The sequence below is a fragment of the Cyanistes caeruleus genome, chromosome 11, assembly GCF_971803275.1.
Source record: "Cyanistes caeruleus chromosome 11, bCyaCae1.hap1.1, whole genome shotgun sequence".
Lineage (NCBI taxonomy): Eukaryota > Metazoa > Chordata > Aves > Passeriformes > Paridae > Cyanistes > Cyanistes caeruleus.
In genome coordinates, this window is record NC_141711.1 from 7752655 (window position 1) to 7772412 (window position 19758).

Genomic DNA, 19758 nt, shown 5'->3' on the forward strand with positions numbered 1-19758 from the left:
TTAAATCTTTGCTGAGCAGAGGTTACAAACTGGGTATTGCTTACAAGAATTTAGCAGGCATGTTCCTGAAAGCTCCCCCCACCCAAAGGAGAAGCCAGGACTCGCTGATGCCATTATTCTGCTCTGGATGCCTGTGCAACTCCAGTCATTTCCATAAGGAAATCCAGATGCACACAAACAAACAATATGAGCTTTGACATGACCAAACCTTCTCTGTTCAGTCCCAGAAGGAAAGTTCTCTTGGCCAGTGATTACCAAACTATGTCTGTCCAAACACTCAGTGTGCCATACCAACAACTTGCAGCGTGAAAGGGAGAGGATGGGAATGGAGATATCTTTAGTAGAACTCCACAAGCTAGAAGGTGTTAAATTCAAGTAAACCAGAATAAAAAACCCACATCCTACATTCCGCCCCAGGATTTTTTTCTTTTATACCTCCAATAATTTTATATTATTTTTTTTCTTTTGTAAAAGAATGAATTGCTTCCATGAGGATGTGGGGTATTTGGGCTTTTCATGTGCACATTTGGCTTATTGTTTCTATCCATCTGATTGAACCAAACTGGAGGTGTGTAAATTCACAAATGTCAGTAGAAAGTCTATAATAAATTCAACTACATTCCTCAGAGCACCATAATAAATGCACACAAACAAAAACCACCTCAGATCCACAGGCATGGAATGTGAGGAACAAGTATGCACCAAATGGCTTTATGGAAATTTAAGCCAAACTTCTCCCAAACCGCTTATTTGATCAGTAAGAAACTAGCTGAATAATTCAAATCAAAGCTTCAGAAATCCTCATAAAGCACTGCTATCCATATGCAGTCACCAAGTGCTGCATTCCCTTCTATTCCCAGGCCAATTACAGCTGGGCTGGAGAGAAGCCTGTAACAAGACTTTATTGAACATCATGCACCAGTAACTCAGAATTTGCCTTTCTTTCCCTTTGGAAAAGTTTCTGGGAGGCTCTGCCCTTGCACCCCAGCAGCAGAGAGCCTGCTGTGCCCGAGGTTACCCGTGAGTGCTGCACAGCCCTGTGGACAACTCTGCAATGTGGATTTCTGCACCTTCTGGAACCCTGAAGTGGTAGGAAAAGTTGTGCAATTTCAGGAAAGGCAAGTACAGGTTTGCCTCTGCCAAATCTTCTCTTGTGTGAGCAAAGGTACTAATTGTGCCATTTGAATGAATTTTCCAGATTCCTTGGCAACTTTCTAAATGTCAATTCACCCTAGGCTGTGAACTAGAAACACTGCAACACATCATGCTACCAGGGTTTGTAGGCAACACAACCTCACATACCTCATTTTCCTCTCTAAAAAACTAAATTAAACATCTTACTTTAGTATTTTTATTTTTTTTTTCTTTTTATTTACTTTTATATGTCTACGTGGTTGGGAGGCACCAGGCACTCATTTCAACAGGAAAGAACGGGTGTGGGATGTGGAGACCCAAAAATTCTTGGCAAAAAACCGCAATACTGAACAAAGATAAGAGACCATAAAAATCCTGAGGAAGAGAACAATGACATAGCCTTTCCAGACTGGGCTATCAGAAAAACAAGGCCCACTTATTCACTTAAAAATCACATGTGCTGACAAACACACCTAAAGCCTCTCCTTGTTAGAAAATGAAAGGAGCTGTCTCCTTTCTCTACAGAGAAGGCACATAATTGTGGGATTTTTGTTGCTGAAAAGGTCTGCACCTTTCAGGCAGGAGGAACTTTGGACACTGCCTCCTCCAAAGAATAAGGTGCTCAGTGAGCCCCCCTGTGTGCCTTTACATCCAGAGAAAGGCACAGAACCTAAATAATCTGTATTTGCTGAAGGTGTAGGGGCTCCGAGTCAGTGCAAAACATCTTGGGTTGTAAACACCTGTGCACTTCTAGCTGGAACCACCAAAAAGCCTCATGGTACACATGGTATGGCCATGAATCATACCACTGATTTTCAGTGTTTTCTGTGCAGAAAATTAAATTATGCAAATTCAAGCCTTTACAAAAGCCTAACTTTAATGTGAAATTGAACATTTGCTTCAGTCAGCATCTTATTCATGCAATTATAAACCTGACATTCTTATGAAAAGATGCAGTGTTAGTTTTCTGCATAGATACTTAATAGATTTGTGCACTTATCTGTATTTATAAAAGGTGAAGAGACGTGCTGTACACAAAATTATTTCCTGCATAAAAGATGTTACAAACCAGGAGGGAGCTCAAGTACTTTGCAAGACAACTGTGGGAAGAGACTTGCTGGTTGATAAATAGCTTCTGTAGAACTGAAAAAGAAACAAATTGGCACATCCTGTTCTAAATAAAATCCTGCACCACTGCTAGATAGCCTAACAATGTTGATAATCCCCTTATAAACATGCAGTAATTCAGGAGTCATCAGCAATTTAGTGAAGATACACACTTATTGGGTAGCTGCAGTAACTCTGGGAAAAGGATGACAGCTCAGGATCTCTGGCCATGCTGTGGACTGGACAGGTAATGGTCTGGCTCCTGCAAGAATCATGCCACAGCATCACCTTCCTCCCTCAGCCCATTCACAATACAACCAGGCATTTCTCCATGAGGCCACAGAAACTCTCCAAAAAACACAAGTATTGTTGTGTTAATGAGCAAACAGATATTGCTGGCCACATCTCATCTGGTAAAGTCATCAGGAAACTAGACTCAATCTCATGGTGCTTCTGTTCTTTGGCATTAACCGAGGTCTGTAGACTCTCTGATCCTCAAGAGGTGTGAGGTACAGAGCAGAGCATACAGTGGCTTTCCAGACAAAAGTCTGGAAGAGCCAAAGCATTCAAATCAAGTTCTTTCAAAAAAGGAAGTGCTTCATACATCAAAACAATCCTCTGTTTCAGGTAGAATCACTACTTTTCCCAGATTTGGGGGTGGAGGTGGGGATGTACCTTCTGAGTGAAACAACCTGACAACACCAATAAAGTTCAAGTTTTTGAGAAAATATTTAGGTTGTATTAGCACCAATCACTACAGAATTCCAAAAGTATTTTTTCAGCTGGGAGACAGTTAACAGCTCCAGAACAGGGAGCAGCCAAGTGGTATCCTGCTCCACTCCTGCAGAGCTGGATGCTGGAGAAAAGCCAGCAATTAGACAGGCTGGTCCAGCAGGGAGCAAACAGGAGAGGCTCCTCTCTTCTGGGAACCCTGTAGAAGTTGGGGAAGTGGAAATCAGGACAACAGGAGGGGAACATGACCCAGGAAGGCTCAACATGGAGCAGCCAAATTAGAGGGGTGGAATAGAGACACAGAACAGCAGGGAGAGATGAAGAGAAGGCACAGCAGAAGCCCTTGCCTTGCAAGATTTCCTTTGATCCATCATGCCAGTACTGATGGCAGAGGGGAGATGAACACCAAAATGTATGGTCTGAGGCTTGCAGATACACGATGAGAAGGGAAAGGGAGCGATTGCACACTCAGATACACAAGCGTGAAATTAAATCCCGAGCAGCTCCCCTGGTGCTGGTGCAGCATCGGCGCCTGCTGAGCGTAACACCCACAGCCCGTGGAGCTGTGCTGGGCCCTGCAGACCTGCTTCTGCAAGGAGGAGAGGATCCTTCAAAGCCAACATGGACAGATCTCTTACACACAATTTCATATAATTTTAAGCGGCACTGAACGCTACATGATTTTTGATGATGTGGTAAATGAATCAGCCCGGGCCACAGATCTGCAGATGCAATGCTGGCTACACTCAGCATCCTGAGCAGCTTTCCATTCACTGTCTCAACATATTAACTTTCCAATAAAAATTATTTGGTAAGTGCCCTCAAAGGTACGATAAGGTAATTCCTGCCTGAGTACCTTACTGGTATTCATAGCTCACATGAAAACACAAAATTTTATCCCCAATCTACCTTAAATATAAAGCTATTACACTATTCAGAGAGATGATACCCTTGGCATTAGTGTTTAAAAGGTATCAAGCCATCAGCTATGAAAGAAAAACCCTTTAAGATCGATATGTTCTGTCTGAATGCTGAAATCATTAGTTATAATGGTAGATTAACTAGATTGTGGCCCACACTCATACTCTTTTAAGACTTCTTTGAAGACAAGGGTTGCTCACAAATCTGTTTTCAGCTGTTGCAATTAAAATGGGACAAATGCAAGGGTACACACATTGCCCACCTCATAATCATTCTACTTGCCACTGTGGACTATAGTAGCAGCTGAATCACAGTTTTATTCCTAGTCCCAAATGTGTATGAACTCTTAACTGAGTAGTTCAACATGGAGCTACAAGCCATCCTTTGGAGACAGAGCCTTGACTATTGGAGTCTGGAGTAGTGTCACACTGCTTACACTTAAAGCAGGGGATTTAAAGAAAAGATCTTGTTAGTGTGTAACAAAAAAAGCACCAAATCATAAGGAATTCTAGCAATTAGTTCTGTATCAATCAATGCCCGCAGAAACGCAACTTTTCAAAACGAAGAAAACCATTATTTTCTTGAAGACTGCACAGCACTGCATTTTAAAAAGGCATGAAAGCACACAGATTATTACCTGAAGGGCTTTTATACAATCTTTTAAATGGAGATGAGTGATCCAAGACACCCATCTGCAAGCCTAAAGCTTCATGCAAGCCTCACCAGAAAAAAGCAGCACCTTTATCTAGGTGCCTTCACTGTATTTTAATTGGACTGTGCAAAAGAAAGGCAGGTATGGAGACATTGCAATGCTATGCACTGGAACACACACTCTGCTGAAACCAGTTCTGGGCAATTTCTTAGAATAAATGTTGCCAAATGAGCCAGAAGGAAAGAAGAAAGGGGGGGGGGGGGGGGGAAGGGAACCAATAGAGAATAAATTTATAATATTGGACAATTAAAATATTTTGCACAATTAGTAGAAATAATACGTAAATTCATCTCCCTAGGCTCTTTCATGGTCAAATTCCTAAACACAACTAGGCTATTTGCCTTAAATATTTTACCACCCTTTGACAGCAAATAAATCTACAAATATTTCAGGCACAGCTAATCCATTTTGATAGTGCATTACTTTTAAACAGATTTTTCAGACATGGATCTCCATATTTTCCAGATTATTGTGTATCTTGCCAAAGAGGGATGGAAGTCACAACAACATGCAGTGGTCAGACAGCATCAACATACTGTACTTCTGAATGAGACTTCATCCCTTGGTAATGCTGCAGAGATTTCTTCCCATTATCAGATAAAAGCCAAGATCTGTTCTCCTGTGAACACACAGGCAATTTTCACAGCTTTCCATTAATGAAATATGGGAGTTAAAAACGATGAGTTTCTCGCAACTTAAGTGAAATAACAGATACCCAGATGCTGCATCTGCCAAGAGACATATGTCCCTTTCCCAGGTGACAGTCACCCTTAATTCCTGTGCGAGTGGGATCCACAGGTCTGTTCATAAAATGGGTTTCACACCATTCATTCTCTGCTCTTCACCTGTCTGAGAGATGATGTGGTAACAGCACAAATCCTAAGAACAAGAACATAAATGCAGAGCACAGCAGGCCTCTACAGGAGCTAACCAGCAGAATGCAATTTGAAGATGAAAAATAGTCCAAGGGACACGCTGTCAAACTGTGGGGATAAAATTAACTAGCAGAATTAAAAGCCCTTATCCCAAACATGAATACAGCAGTCACTAGATGTGACCCTTGCTAACCTGTTGTGCTCAATGCCATGAGTTAAACGCAGTGCAATTTTGTAATACTCCAATGTATCAACATAATGCAAGGCCCAGAGCAGCAGAGCTGGTGTGGACAAGCAATGGAAAAGAGATTTGCAGCACAGTCTATTCCTTGTATTACAAGGGACAGAGTTTAAGGGTGACAAGAAAGTCTCCTGCATCAGAGGCAGACTGATGCACGTGCTGTGCTGCAATGCCCAGTGCCATCAGCCACTCTCCCCCAGAGCAGATGCCCTCCCAAGGAGAAGCAAACCAGTCTCTTCAGCCATGAGTTCCCAGGCTCCTGCTCTCATCCTGCCTGGCTTTATAAGCCTGATGAGTGAAGCTCATTAGCAAGACAGTGAGGCAACTTCAAGTTGCATTAATGATGCTCCATTAAGGGGACTCAGAAAAAGAAGCTTGGGAGGCCAGGAAGAGACAGATGCTGCTGGATGATTAGAAAGGGCCTGATTTTGCACTTTTGTGGCTTACACTTTGCTGGCATCAGCTGTGCAAGATGTGACATAACTGGTAAATTTGGACCACTGATGTCAACCAGCATCACCTGCAGCAGTTGTGCTCAGAATAATCAGTCAGCCAGATAACAAACAGTGCCAGCAACTTCCACCCCAAGATAAAACCACACAAAATAAACCAACTGCAACATTGCCCCTTCCAAGAAGTCAGTGCCCCACAGCAAAGCTTCTGCTAGAGAAATTCCAGAATATCCTGAGACTAAGAGCTCTCAGACTGGGGAACATGAGTTCCCATCTACCCATGTGTGAGCTACATGCAATGAAAAAAGAACCAAACAAAGCAGTCTGGTATTTTTCCCCCTGAAGGAAGTGCTGAAAAAATAGCCCAGACAACCGTGGCACTCCTCCAGGAAGGAGGGTCTGCTGTTCGTGTCACACTGCAACAGCTGAAGAAATGAACTCTGAGCATCCCAGGAACACTCATCTCCCAACTCTGGGCACTGCAGACACATCAAAACCAGCTGTTTGTAAAACCCTCATTCCACCAATCTGTTCTCTGACATTTCCCAGAGAATATAGAATGCAGAAATACACTCCATTTACCTTTAAGACAAAGTTTTCAAACAGACTGATACTCTGGGCATCTAAGCTGAGAGCCCTTAGAGAAGACTAAAGCACATTATATTCTAAAAACTGGAGTCCTTTTAGACACTTCTCATTTTGGTAGTGAGACGGAAAAATAATTGGGAACACCTGAAAACTCTGTAACCTTGAAAAGTCTTGGTCTGTGCATCCTTCACAGTCCCTCAGACTCCTGTTAACCATCATTATCTGCATTTCTTAAAAGGAGGAATCCTCAGCCTTGTTCACTGTCTCTCCCCACTGCACTTCACAAGGGTCCTGCCACCTCTGAATTTTATTTGTAGCAATGAGTGATGCAAACACAGAAATAAAACTTCAGAGCAGAGGTTCATAGGCAAGGCTGACCTCCACAGGGAAGCTGATGCTCTCTCAGTGAGTACTGACAGAATCACAGCAGGTTCTTGGGAGAAAACAGATAAACTCAGTTCTTCAGTACCTTGGGTAGGCTGGTCAGAGTGAGCTGAGGCAATGAAAACCCAGACATGGGGGTAAAGTCACTGCTCACAGCCAGCTCCAGCAGCTCTGCACTGTTTCCCCAAGGACAAGCTTGAAGCAAGCTGGAATGCAGAGGCAGCCCAACATATTTGTGCAGGAGAGACCTGAATCCATCAGCCCAGGCATCCTGAGAAGGGGCTGCTTTGGTCCCTTCGTTCATGGCACGGCTTGTCTGGGAAATGTATAAACCACACACGTGTAAGGGAGTTTGTACAATGGATTAACAATGGCAAAAGGGAGCTTTGTTTCACTTCTTGCCTTATTGCAAGTACCCAAACTTCATGGGTTTTGCAACAGAAAATGCCGTGGCCAGAACCACCCATCTCACTCTTATTCTCACATCATCAGGTGCTGCAGCACGCACGGTGTTAAAAGAGCATCCTGTGGTTGGCAAACAAATGTGACCTTAATGGAGGATTTTGTACTTCCAGTGCCTTGCTTAATGCAGAATCATACCATTATCATTTCACTAAATCCAGCAGTACTCACAAAAACACACAAACTTATGCAAAATCAGCAGTTCCACCCCTCTGCTCTAGAAATAATTTGCTTGTATCGACTGCCAGCATTTGTGGTAGTACAGCCTTGTTACATTTTCAAAATGGATTCCCCTAAGTACATGAAGTATCTTTGTAAAAAACAATATTAGACTCATCCAAAGAACTGCAGCAAGGACCGTGGGACACAGACCTGCTTTGTGCATGGCTTCTGTCCACCCACTGCCACCTTTCTAGACATATTCATATAATTTCACTTCTCATCCCATTAAAAGCCCCTTTGCATTCCATCAGTAGAGACAAACATCTATCTATAAACCAGGGTCTTTGCTGAACTTGTGCAGAGTCCCCAGAGGAGAAGTGGTGTTGTACAAGAGCTTCCCCTGCTCCGAGGGCTCACGGCATTCCTCCAAATTCACCCTCCTCTGACTCTGAAGGAGCAGCACACCCAAGCTCTCACCAAGCAGAAATTGCAGCACAGCGCTGATTTCAGTCTCATGGAGAACTGAGGCTCTTTATGAAGCCAACAGAGCTGCTCCACTGCATGACACGAGATCTAACATGACCCATTATCAAGTTTTCACAGACAGAGGTTTGTCATCTAATAAAAATTCCTCATTCTTTATACAAAATGATTTTTTTAACCTGTGTCCTTTGGCCCATTTAACAGTTTATCGACTGTGGGGAATAAAGTGAGGCCACATCAATCTCTTCCTGGTTATTTGGTTCCAGCTCTCAAATTAATGCTGAAGGTGGAAAGCACAATAAAGAACTCTTTAAGAAAAGACAGAAGAAATGCTCTGGTCCCACTGTGAGGTATCTTCCTCTCAGTTTGCAGTCAGGTCTCGCCACCTACAGCTGCACAATCTCCTGGAGGAAAGATGGAAGAGCATAAACGTGCATGCTCCCCTGGACTGAGCAGAAATAGCTTGAGATTTGTACCATTCTGTGCTGAAACAGATCAGTAGTGCCCAGGTAGCCAGATTTAGTGCCTCTGGCATGTGACAGCAATTCCAGCCAGATCCACAAAAATTATTTTGGGATCAAACTTAAAAGCTGAGAAGAACCAAGCAAGCAAACATTCTTTTTCATTCGTGTAAAAATGTATTTAATTTGGCTTATGATCTACAAAACAAGGTTTTTTCATCTTTTTTTTTATACTGACAGCTTGCATTACATACAGATTTTGTAGCAAAGGGTTTCATCCACACTTATTTCCCAAAATATAAATCTAAAGTGGAAACTGACATAAATAAAGATTTTATTTATTTTTTTTGGTGCTGACTGAACACGTTGTTAGTCTGGGATATATGCCCCAAAAACATGACCCACTGCTCTGAGAACTCTCTCTTTTCCTTCCAATTAAGTTGCACTGTTCAAAAGACACTTAATACTGAAGAGTTGATCTGTAAACTCAATCAAACTTCCATCTTGGCTTTTGAGTTTCCTGTTAGTGTTTTCACCCAGGCAAGACTTTTTTCTGGAAATTTCCCAGCACAAAGGTGCTGTTTAAAATCCCAAAGTAATACTTGGTTTGTTGGCCATTTGTCTCCAGAGAATCCAATAAAGATCTTGACATAGAACCTCTTACTACCAAGAGCAAGAGCATTAAGGCCTTTAGAAACAAGAACAAAAAACCCCAAACAAAATAAACAAAAAACCCCACAAACAAAAACACACAAAAAACCAAACTAACACAAAACCCCCACAAAAACAAACAACCAACCCAGGTAACAGAGCTCAGATGAAGTAAAACAGACCAAAACCAGCAGCGGTGGTGCTCAATTTGTAATGACCCAGTGGTGATGCAGCACAGGCTGAAAGGGCACAGGGTCACTGCTCTTTCCTACCCAACCAACTGAACCATCTGGAGAACAAAGCTAACCCCACACTCCATAAATGTAAATGATGCTAAACCAAGAGGAGGAGAAGCAAGCAAGAACGTCTCAAAAATATTCAGCTGCCTGGCAAGCTCAGCCAAATGGGCTGATGTAAGTGAGACATTCCACTGAAGATAAATGTAAGGCTATGAAGTGGGGGAGAAATAATAATCAGTGCAGGAATGAAGTGAGAGAGTGCTGTTTAGAAAGCAGTAATGCAGAAAGACTTGAGTATTAGGGTGGATAATGAATTAGATGAAAGTTCATGCTGCAATACCACTGCAGAAAAAGACAATTGCTATCCTGGGCCACATGCACAGAGATACTGGAAGCAATAATTCAGTTTTAGACAGTTTTTGGCAAGCCTGTCACTGCAGTGCCACATGCTGTTTGAGGCCTATTACTCAAAAAAAGTAAAATTCATTTCTAGCAAAAAATCTAAGACCTGGGGCAGGGTAGGGAGGGACGACAGGGGATGGATGACACATGATACATGACACATGATACATGACATGAATGGAAGCACCTTTAACACCAACCTTGTGCCCTCCTATTCTGTGCTGGCTGGGCAGCCTCAACCCAGGCTGCTCAGCCCTGCCTGGCCATGCCTTGGTGTGCTCATCCTCACCCTCTCCAGTCCCCAAGGCCTCGCTCCACCCTCTGCCTCCTGGTCTCACACATCAATTTTCATAACAAGCCCCATAAAGAGCTAGATTTTATAGTACTCAGAAACGGTGATCTTCAGGCAAGAAGTGCTCTCACAGCACAAGAGTGAAAGAGGAGGAGATGAAGAGCTCCGTAAGGAACAAAGGGATGCTTTCACCTTTAGCCAGGCCCAGGGGAGCTCAAATGAGCACCAGGATTTAAGCAAGGGCAGGTTTGAGAGGAGGAGCTCAGTGCACACAAGCGCTGCAAGCACACGCTTGGCTTGAGCGTCACTGCAGAGCAGCTCTGGCTGAGAGCAGAGCGGAGCACACGGGACCAGCAGGAGAGAGGCACACAGCATTCCCAGCCTCAGAGACCAGCAGGAGACTCCTCAGCTCTGGCATGGGGGGAAACAGCCAAGAGCTGCAAGCTCCATCCATGCCCAAAAGCTTTGGCTTCCCCAGAGCGCCTCTGCCCAGGAGGGCTCAGGCACCGAGCATCGCTCCCTGCCCACTGCAGTCCCAACCACCCTGCAACACTCCCATCTCCAGTGCTGCTAATCCTACAGCTATTACAAGCACCAAAATTACTGGAAAACACAGCAAAAGCACCGTGCCTTGAAAGGCCAGAGAAATCTGGTGTACAGCCCGCAGCCTGACAAATATAATTGTTTTCGTGAGGCTCGTAAGAATCCTCGTCAGGACTTCAGCCTACCTGCAGGAACGAGGTTGTTGTTGACTGCTGCAGGTTTCTCACTGCCCAGGCAGATTGCTTGGCTATTTAATTACAATACAGCTTTGTGCTTAGTCCCCACTTGACTCAGAAAGCCCCAGAATGGTCCTCAATACCCACAGAAAGTTTAATTACTCAAGAAAATAACTCCCCCTGGGCGAGTTAATTCCAAAGAGTGCACATGTGTTCCACAGTTGTTATTTCTGTATTTTGTGCTTCTTTTATGCTTTGACTGTGAAGTGTAAGAACATTCCATCTCCCAGATAGCCGGTGTCAGTGTTGAAAAACAGACTCACCCTTTTTTGCAATACTTAAAAAGATTTCTTTGTGGCGATATTCTGTGCTCTACTTTGTTAACAAAAAAGATATATTCATATCAAAACAGATATCCTCTCTTACTCTAGGCAATTTGGAAATACATTAAAATAAGAAAATTACTTTTTAAATAACAAATGCATTAAATATTGACAGCATATTAGTGTTTGCCCTGTGACAACATTCCTCCTATTAATGACAGGGATCAGCAAAGCTGAATCTTACAACTACAAAGAACTTCTATCAATACTGCACAGACTATCACAAACAAGTTTTCCTCAAAAAAAGCTCCTCACCATTAAATATGCTTTTATTGCTATTCTTTTTTACATTCTCCATACACACCACAATCTTTGCTAGAGAAATCAGAAGTAAGTCTATTCATAAGAAAACCTCTTGTTGTCTTTCTTTTTTTAACCCCCAATTCATATTTTGTAAACAAGAAGCTCAAAGCAATCAGTTCCAGTCAGGCTTTTCAGCTTTGGATTTAAATCCTTTCATGACTTCTGCAAAACATGCATCAAAATTTCAGGGAGGGGGAGGAAGAGGACTCTTGACATTGTAATTTCCTCTGATGAACAAACTGATGTATTACAAAGAGGCATCCACATACCCAAGCTACTTGCCAACTGACAGCCAAATCCGATTTGAATACAGGACTTGAAATAACTATAAAAAAAACGTAACCATGATTAGAAAATATCATCTACTGTATGTGATTAGATTTAAAGGTGCAGGAATATAAAGACTGATGTAGAGCACACTTGGCAAGTGATATGATGCATTTTAACACAGTGTATACAAAGATCATCTTTGCTCACGTGGACTGCATCCCTCTGTTTCCTACACTGCCCTGATGGGAAATAAAAGATACAAACATGAGATAAGTTAGTTTAAGCAGATCTGCTGAAATACCAAGAAACTGCAAGGAGCTTATCTTCCAAGTGACATGGCTCAAGTCATTATCCTATTAAGATGGATTTTAAGGCTTGCCAGCATTTTGGAAGCCCAAAACAATCACCAAACACCACCCCAAAAAAAACCCCAGCAAACAATCCTCATTTTCACCCCCAAAAAACACAGCATACACAAAAAAGAGGCACAGAGGCTGAGGCTTCCAAACTGACCAGCAGCAAGGGACTCAGGGAGAAGGAATCAGAGACAAGGCTGAGCCACAGGGAAGGTGAAAGAGGTTGGTGCAATAGAGAAAACCAGTCCCAGACTCAAAGAGGCAGGCTTGGAAACAAGTCATACCACCAGCTTTCTAAACAGATACAGGACCAGCAAAGACCCTGCTAAGGGACAGAATCCTGGGAGCTGTGTGGTGTGGGAATGGAGCAGCAGGACCATTTCTGAGGGATGCTCCACAGAACACAAAATTCTCAGGCACAGACTGGTCTGGCTCGCAGAGCACGTTCAGGTCTGGCAGGTCAGCAGGACCATGGCACTGCTCACAGCAGCGCTCACAAAAGGAAAACGTGATCCTCCAAAGGGCAGGAACACAACAGCCTCCCCTGGCTGCAGGCAGCTGGAGCAGAAGGGCAGGGACACGGAGCCAGGAGCGGAGCAGCTGTGCCAGGGCACCCTGGGGACAGGGCAAGGAAGAGAGCACCCAAACACAGGGCAAACCAAGAGAAACACTGCAAGGACTGGTGCACCTGGGGCCAGGGACCAGCCCTGGCTTGCAATAGCACTGACCACTTTCTTACCAGGAACCCACTCTCTAAATCTAAACACAGTACCATAAAAAAGCCACGGAGCAGGAAGCTGCTTTTGCAATTTTTAACCACTCTGCTGCAGCAGAGTGGTGTTAATGCAAAGGAACTAGGCCCTGATTTAGCTGGAAACACTCCACTGGAGAATTTTATTTTAAGTGTAAATTTATTAGAGCCCATTAAGCAACATGTAATCAATAGCTATTAATTATTTTCAGTATAGCTAAGGAAAGGAAAAAGGAAAAAGGTGCTTCTCAGGTCACAATAAGGAATATATCAAGTCAAGAAAGAAGAAATCCTTGAAAGAGCTGCAAGTTCTTAATTGCCAGTGAGGTCCAAGGCAGCTGAGATATTCAGCAGACTCTGCATTTCTGCCCCTTAGAATTAGGTAAGTGAGAAGGTGTTACACATGCTTTATGTCATTTACAGGCAAGGGCCCTGAGTTGATGTAAGTTTATTTATACTATACAAAAGCCAAGTGACACTCAAATTGAAATTTAAGATAATTTTCTTTGTACTCCACTTACAGATAGTGCAGAATACAAGGGAAAGAGAGGGGCAGAAAAATATTTTTTAATTTTTTTTAACTTTTCATTTAGATAAATAGTAGTGCTTTAAGAAAAAAAAAATAAAAATATATAGTGGTGCCAGAATAGGCTAATAAAAAGCTGTCACTATCGGAAATTTCACTTCTTAAAAATATATCTACTTTAATGTGCTTTTTAAAAGAATGACTGTGTCATAGTAAAAATCTGCAATTTCCAGCCAGCTACATTAATATTTCAACTTGGTAAATGATTATTTTAAAAAAGTTTTTAATAAAGTAGCACTTGCTGCACGCCTTTTAATAAGATTACATTTCTATTTATGACGTTATAATACGTTGTATTAAAAACAAAAGAAAGATTACAATGGGAGGAATAGAGACGTCTTTCTTCATTTTAAATTTAATTTAAAATGGAGGAAAAGGATTTTTCTTTTAAATTAATATTTCCCTTGCAGTGTTATGAATCCCAGCTTGTGCTATTGAATGAGAAGCAGGAAAGGAAACTTTATCATTTTTATGCAAACTAAAAGAAAAGTCAAAACTAAACTTCATTAAGCCTCATATATACCTGCAAAGCCAAAACTTGCATCTTTGCATCGTCTAAGGGTAAAGGTCCTAAGCCAAGCTGCACATTCCTCCTGCTGAAGGAGAGGGGAACAATTTGATGCTGTTGCTCTGTGTTATTGCAGCCACCCCTAGGGCAGGTGAAGGGCAGAGCTAAGGAGCAGAAATCATCCTCAAATGAGCTGTGCCAGTCAGAGAAGCAGCAAAATATCTGCAGTGCCTGTCCATCCTTCTCACCCTTCCACCTGCAAGGCAGGAATGTCTTGCTTGCAGTGCCAACAGAGGCTAACTTCCCATTCCTGTTAGATATTTGCATTTTCTGATTCTGGGGAATGAGAGCGACAGGAATGCATTAGAGCCTAGAGTGGAAAGTCCCATTCCCTTGCTCCCAGCACACCATGGAGTTCTCACAGCTGGGTAAAACAGCTCTTACACAGGCCTGCACATTGTGAGATACCACAGCATTTTGCAAAGACAGCCAGCACTGGAAAAACAGAAGTGCAGAGAAGACAAATCATTACCTGGTATCATCTGATGGCCATCAGTCAAACCAGAATTAAAATGCAGGATCAGACCTGAGTGCCAGTGGAATATTCCATCCAGGCAGTTGCATCAATTTGTCCTTCAAAGTTAAACCCAAGGTGATAAAAGAATTTCACAGACTGCACTAGTCAGAAGGTGCACCCATAGAACAGAACCCACAGAACAGACCCATAGAAGATGTGCACAAAACAAAGGGATTTGGGTGGCAGAGGAGTAACATTTTCCTGGAGAAGCATTTCTGTGTATATTTGCCATATTACAAAAGATTATGCCTTTTTTTCACTTCTGTTAGCTCCCACTACAGTTTGCAGGAATCTTCTAGCCCAGATTCAAAATAAACCACATGCTTTTAGGCATTCAAAGACAAAAGTACATACTAAAATAATCACCTATAGTCTGAAATGGGACTAAGGGGCAAAATCACTGTCTGAGTAGAAACCAAACCAGACTCCAAATCCCTTTCTGAAGTACTAAGAAATCCCAGAATAAAATGAGGAAGTGTGCTTTGAAATTATTTATTCACAGCAATATATTCTTGATAAAAATTAATGCTTGTGATATACACCATTCCATGGAAATGACCTTTAAATAGGCAGTCTTGGACAGCAGGCCACAGCCACACTTCATAGGGGATGGGGAGGGTGGGAGAAGTACAAGGGAAAAAAAGGATGTTCTTCAGATAGGTCTTTACTGGTCCTTGACAGTCAACAAATCTATAACAGATGTGCCTCATTCTTGGTGTGGAGAAATGAGTGCTGGTAACTGTTATTGTCAGGACAAATCAATTGGAGCCATATGTCTGCAGCAGCTGACAGCATCACGAAAATCTCAAACAACACACAGACATTAGGATGCTGCAGAAAATAGGAGCTTTCCCGTTGTGTAAAGGGCCTTTGGGAGATGCCTCTTTCTTTGAGATAGGTTTGGGGAAATTAGCTTATATATTTTGATTCTTTCAAATGCTTGATTCTATGTGAGACTTTGCCCGCTCTTACCTATTCCCCAGACAGCAGGTTATAATTAACAGGAGGAAAAATGCTACAAATTAATCATAGGACATATCTCATTAGGATTCTTATTTTATCTAGATTAAACTGGAAACTGCCACAACTGAAAACAGGGAGGTTTCCTAACCTTCTCCACCACTCTGTGCTCCCCAACAAAATGTCAGGCATTATTCCCAGTGATAAAACCCAAGGGGAATACACAACTCACAGCAAAAATTTAACTGATAACAAAAAGGAAGAAAATGCTAGCAGCCAGTTCTAACAAACTGAAGTTATGTTTTGAGAGCATTTCCTCCTACAGTGCATCCCCTGGATTTTTCCTGGAATACAAACTAGTTAGTGGTTATCAAATAGCTGCACTGCAAAATAAGAGTGGTTATCAAGCAGCTGCACTGTAAAATAGGACCAGACACGGTGGAACAGATCCATGGCCTTCTTTTTGGCCACTATGCTACACCAAAGCAGTGTAACATGCATTACAAGAAAAGGAAGTAACTAACATTGTCAAGTCAGCAGGGTCTCGTGTAGGTTAAAATGTAATGCAAGATCAGTGACATAATTATCCACACCAAGCAATTTTTTAGTTTATTGACTATACTGCAATTCCTGAATTTATGTCCTTGGGCTTAAATTACAAAATATTATTGCAACGTGGCAGGTACTATATAGCAGATATTGGTAATTGTGCAGAAATTCTTGGTATTTCTCTGAACAGCCAAGTTTCTCCAAAAAAAGAACCTTTCTTCTACCAATACTAATGAGGAGTTTGCCAGAATGCAAGCATATGCGTTTCTGACTAAAATACACACAGAAAGCAAAGTGATCAAGGTTTTCAGGGAAGAGCTTATTTTCCAAAGAGCTGTATCTAGCTCACTGGCACTCATCTCTCCTGATCTGTTGCACAGTGAGGGGGCTCCAAGAGCTGCATGTTCTCACTTTCCCTAAACCCCCTCCCCACCCCTTCTCTACACCACAACCCTGCAAGCCTTTTCCCATTTAGGTTACCATTTCCAACTCAGCCCAGAGGAAGCGAGACAGTGAAGCTTAGAAGACTGGAACTAGCTTTTCTCTCTTGGACAAGGAGTACCTCATTTTCCTCAGGAGTAACTGCAGGCAAGGCTGAGCAGGACTGCCTGCTCTATCTCAAAACCCAAACATGTAATGACGACCCTAAAGCACCAAAGTGAAAGTGCCACAACATTCAGCAGATCATCTTGCAAGCAACTAAAAAGACTTTAAGAACAAAAACCAGCATTTTGTTCTTGACTGTTCCCTGTAAGTAGAAAGCCTGTGTTCACACGTCCCCATGGAAGGCTGGCTACAGCCGTAGGATGAGGCTTGGTTTGAATGCTTAATGTTTTCTCAGCCTTCCAAATCTCCACCAGGGCAACTGCAACAAAACCTACTGCAGTTTTTCACCCTACTAAGAAGTGACAGGGTCACAGTACTGACCGACACAAGCTGTAAAACAGTCCTGAAACTTGGGCCACCTACAACACACATCTGCTTCTCAGCCTGAGAACGTGGGAATAACAGGGCAGAATTCTCTGGTCTGTGCTTTGCAGGAGGTCAAATCATAATTTAAATAATCCCTCTAGCCTTAATTTTTAGTTATTTTGTACTCAGGCAGGCATGTGGGAATATATCACGTCTCAATCTTGTCAGGAATAAGAAGAGGGAGGAATAATCAGAACATACTCAAGACATTTTGTGAAGAAGCCACACAGATAAACATTTGGCACAGGGAAAAGACCATACTTGTATTAAGAAACTCATCCATACATCTGCTACAATCAATTTTCCTTTCCTTGGATGTGGAAGTTTCCATTACTTGTGCTGGGGCTTGGGCTATTTAATTTTTCCTCTGTGTTCTTTTGTTGACATATGACTTCAATGCTTTACTGCTGTATTAATCCTATTTTGTTTTTCAGATAATAAGGATATTGTTGTTACTAAGTACTATGCTAATTGTTTTTGTCTAATATTAAAAATACGTTGCACTACCTTATTCTAATTAACTTGAGATTATTATTGAAATAATGATTTTATTATTTTACCACTGGCATTTTACTGCCTTGGAGTCTTAGTTGTACTGAAGCTATTATGACTTTGTAGCAATTGACTAACTACAATTATTCCATTATCCAGCTACTAACATTTAATTGGGTGAGTGCAGAAAATACTTTCCTATTACAAGATCTTTGCTTTCTGATTTATTAGAATTAACCTTCAACATACAGACTAGAATCAGTTTATTTTCTCTCTTCTCAAGAAATACCCTATGAGGATCACCACAAGCTTAATTTGGTTTAATTAGGAGGGGGAAAATTCAAAATATATTACAAGATTTATATTGATAGCCTCCAGCACACATTCTTCCCTTCACACTTTATGTAAGACTTCAATAGCCAGCACACTAGCCTCCTCCCCAGCTAATCACACACTGCAGGGCAGGGCTCTTAAACATCATTAGCACCAACTATTTTTTATATTGATTTTTGTTTCTCTGTTTCCTCTTTGTCCATTCGATGCGTTGCAGAGTTCAGATTTTAAGTTTTAATTGAAAATACTTGGAAGGCCTAACACCATACCCAGGCTTCATTTTCCCTGGTGTTCCAGTTACAGAAATCCATCAGGTTTCCCAGCGCTGTGGCAGCACCAGCAGCAAAGCCTGGCTCAGAGGTACCAGCAGCAAAGCCTGGCTCAGCGGCAACAGCAGCAAAGCCTGGCTCAGGGGTACCAGCAGCAAAGCCTGGCTCAGGGGTACCAGCAGCAAAGCCTGGCTCAGCGGCACCAGCAGCAAAGCCTGGCTCAGAGGTACCAGCAGCAAAGCCTGACAGCAAAGCCTGGCTCAGGGGCACCAGCAGCAAAGCCTGGCTCAGTGGCACCAACAGCAAAGCCTGACAGCAAAGCCTGGCTCAGTGGTACCAGCAGCAAAGCCTGGCTCAGCGGCAACGGAGAGGCGTTTGTGGCTGGTTTTACTGATTGTCAGCGCAGACACTCTGAGAGGCCCCAAACCAGCCCGTTCCACTTGGTGTGCTCCTCCTCGCAGTGTCAGGCCTGTTACTCCACCAGTTGCCTTTTAAGTCAGGACTAAGTGATTGGCATGTCAGGAGACAGCTCGGTCTCAGGTGCCAAGCGGGGCTGGGCAGGCACCAGCTCTTGGCTGAGGCACTGGTGTGACGAGCACCGCGCACAGAAGGTGCCTGAAGAACTGTGCAAGTTGGCAAGGGAGAGCAGAATATCAAAATGTTTGTGCAGTGGCCAGTCTGAGGACATTTCTCATCCTCTGATGTGTGAATAACTAGTTTAGAATCCGGGCACAACCTGTGCTTTTGTGGACAGTCTGGTGGCAATGCGAGGGGGAAGGGAGAGACTTTAAAAAACTAATCAGTAAGCAAACAAATAAACCGACCAGGATGACTGAAGGCTAAAGAGTGCTACACTTTGAACTCCTACACCCTCATTTCCAGCTTTTATTGGCATTAAGTTAGGTCATTAACATTTTATCAATATATTATGTGTATATAATGTTACTGAGATTAATGGACACAGGCAATGCTGCTCCCAAGGCAATCAGAGTTCTGTAATAAGTTATATGCTTGCTCTTCCAACAAGCCGCTCAGTGGTAGGGATGCATGGATTTTTAAACAGCTCAAAGTTTAATATGTTAGAATTAAAAGTGTGACTACACTGCAGAATTAACTTTAAAAGAACAGATAACTTAACCAAGATTAGTATGCTGCTCCCGGCAATCGAAGTTTTGAAACCCAAGTAGTTCACACTTCAGCATATGCTTTAAGTCAATATGTATTGAACTCCAAGGCTCTGCTGCAGCTGATTAAGGACAAAGAAAGGACATGATACAATGCTACAGAAATCTTTTTTGTGTTCCTGAAGAAAGAACATTGCTCATTTTTATTAAGTCTTAAACCTTCTGTTATCTGGCTACCTAATACCAGGTATGTTTACTGCCCTCACCGCTGGTTTGAAGCTTGAAGTACATAGCCTCAATTGTCATTC

At 42.4% G+C, this 19758-nt stretch overlaps 1 protein-coding gene across 2 annotated transcripts in view; it reads right to left on the reverse strand.

The window, feature by feature from the left end:
- The window catches only part of PTPRG (protein tyrosine phosphatase receptor type G), a 386090-nt gene that overhangs the window by 301332 nt on the left and 65000 nt on the right, over positions 1–19758 (reverse strand). The gene's annotated exons all lie outside the window — the stretch shown is intronic.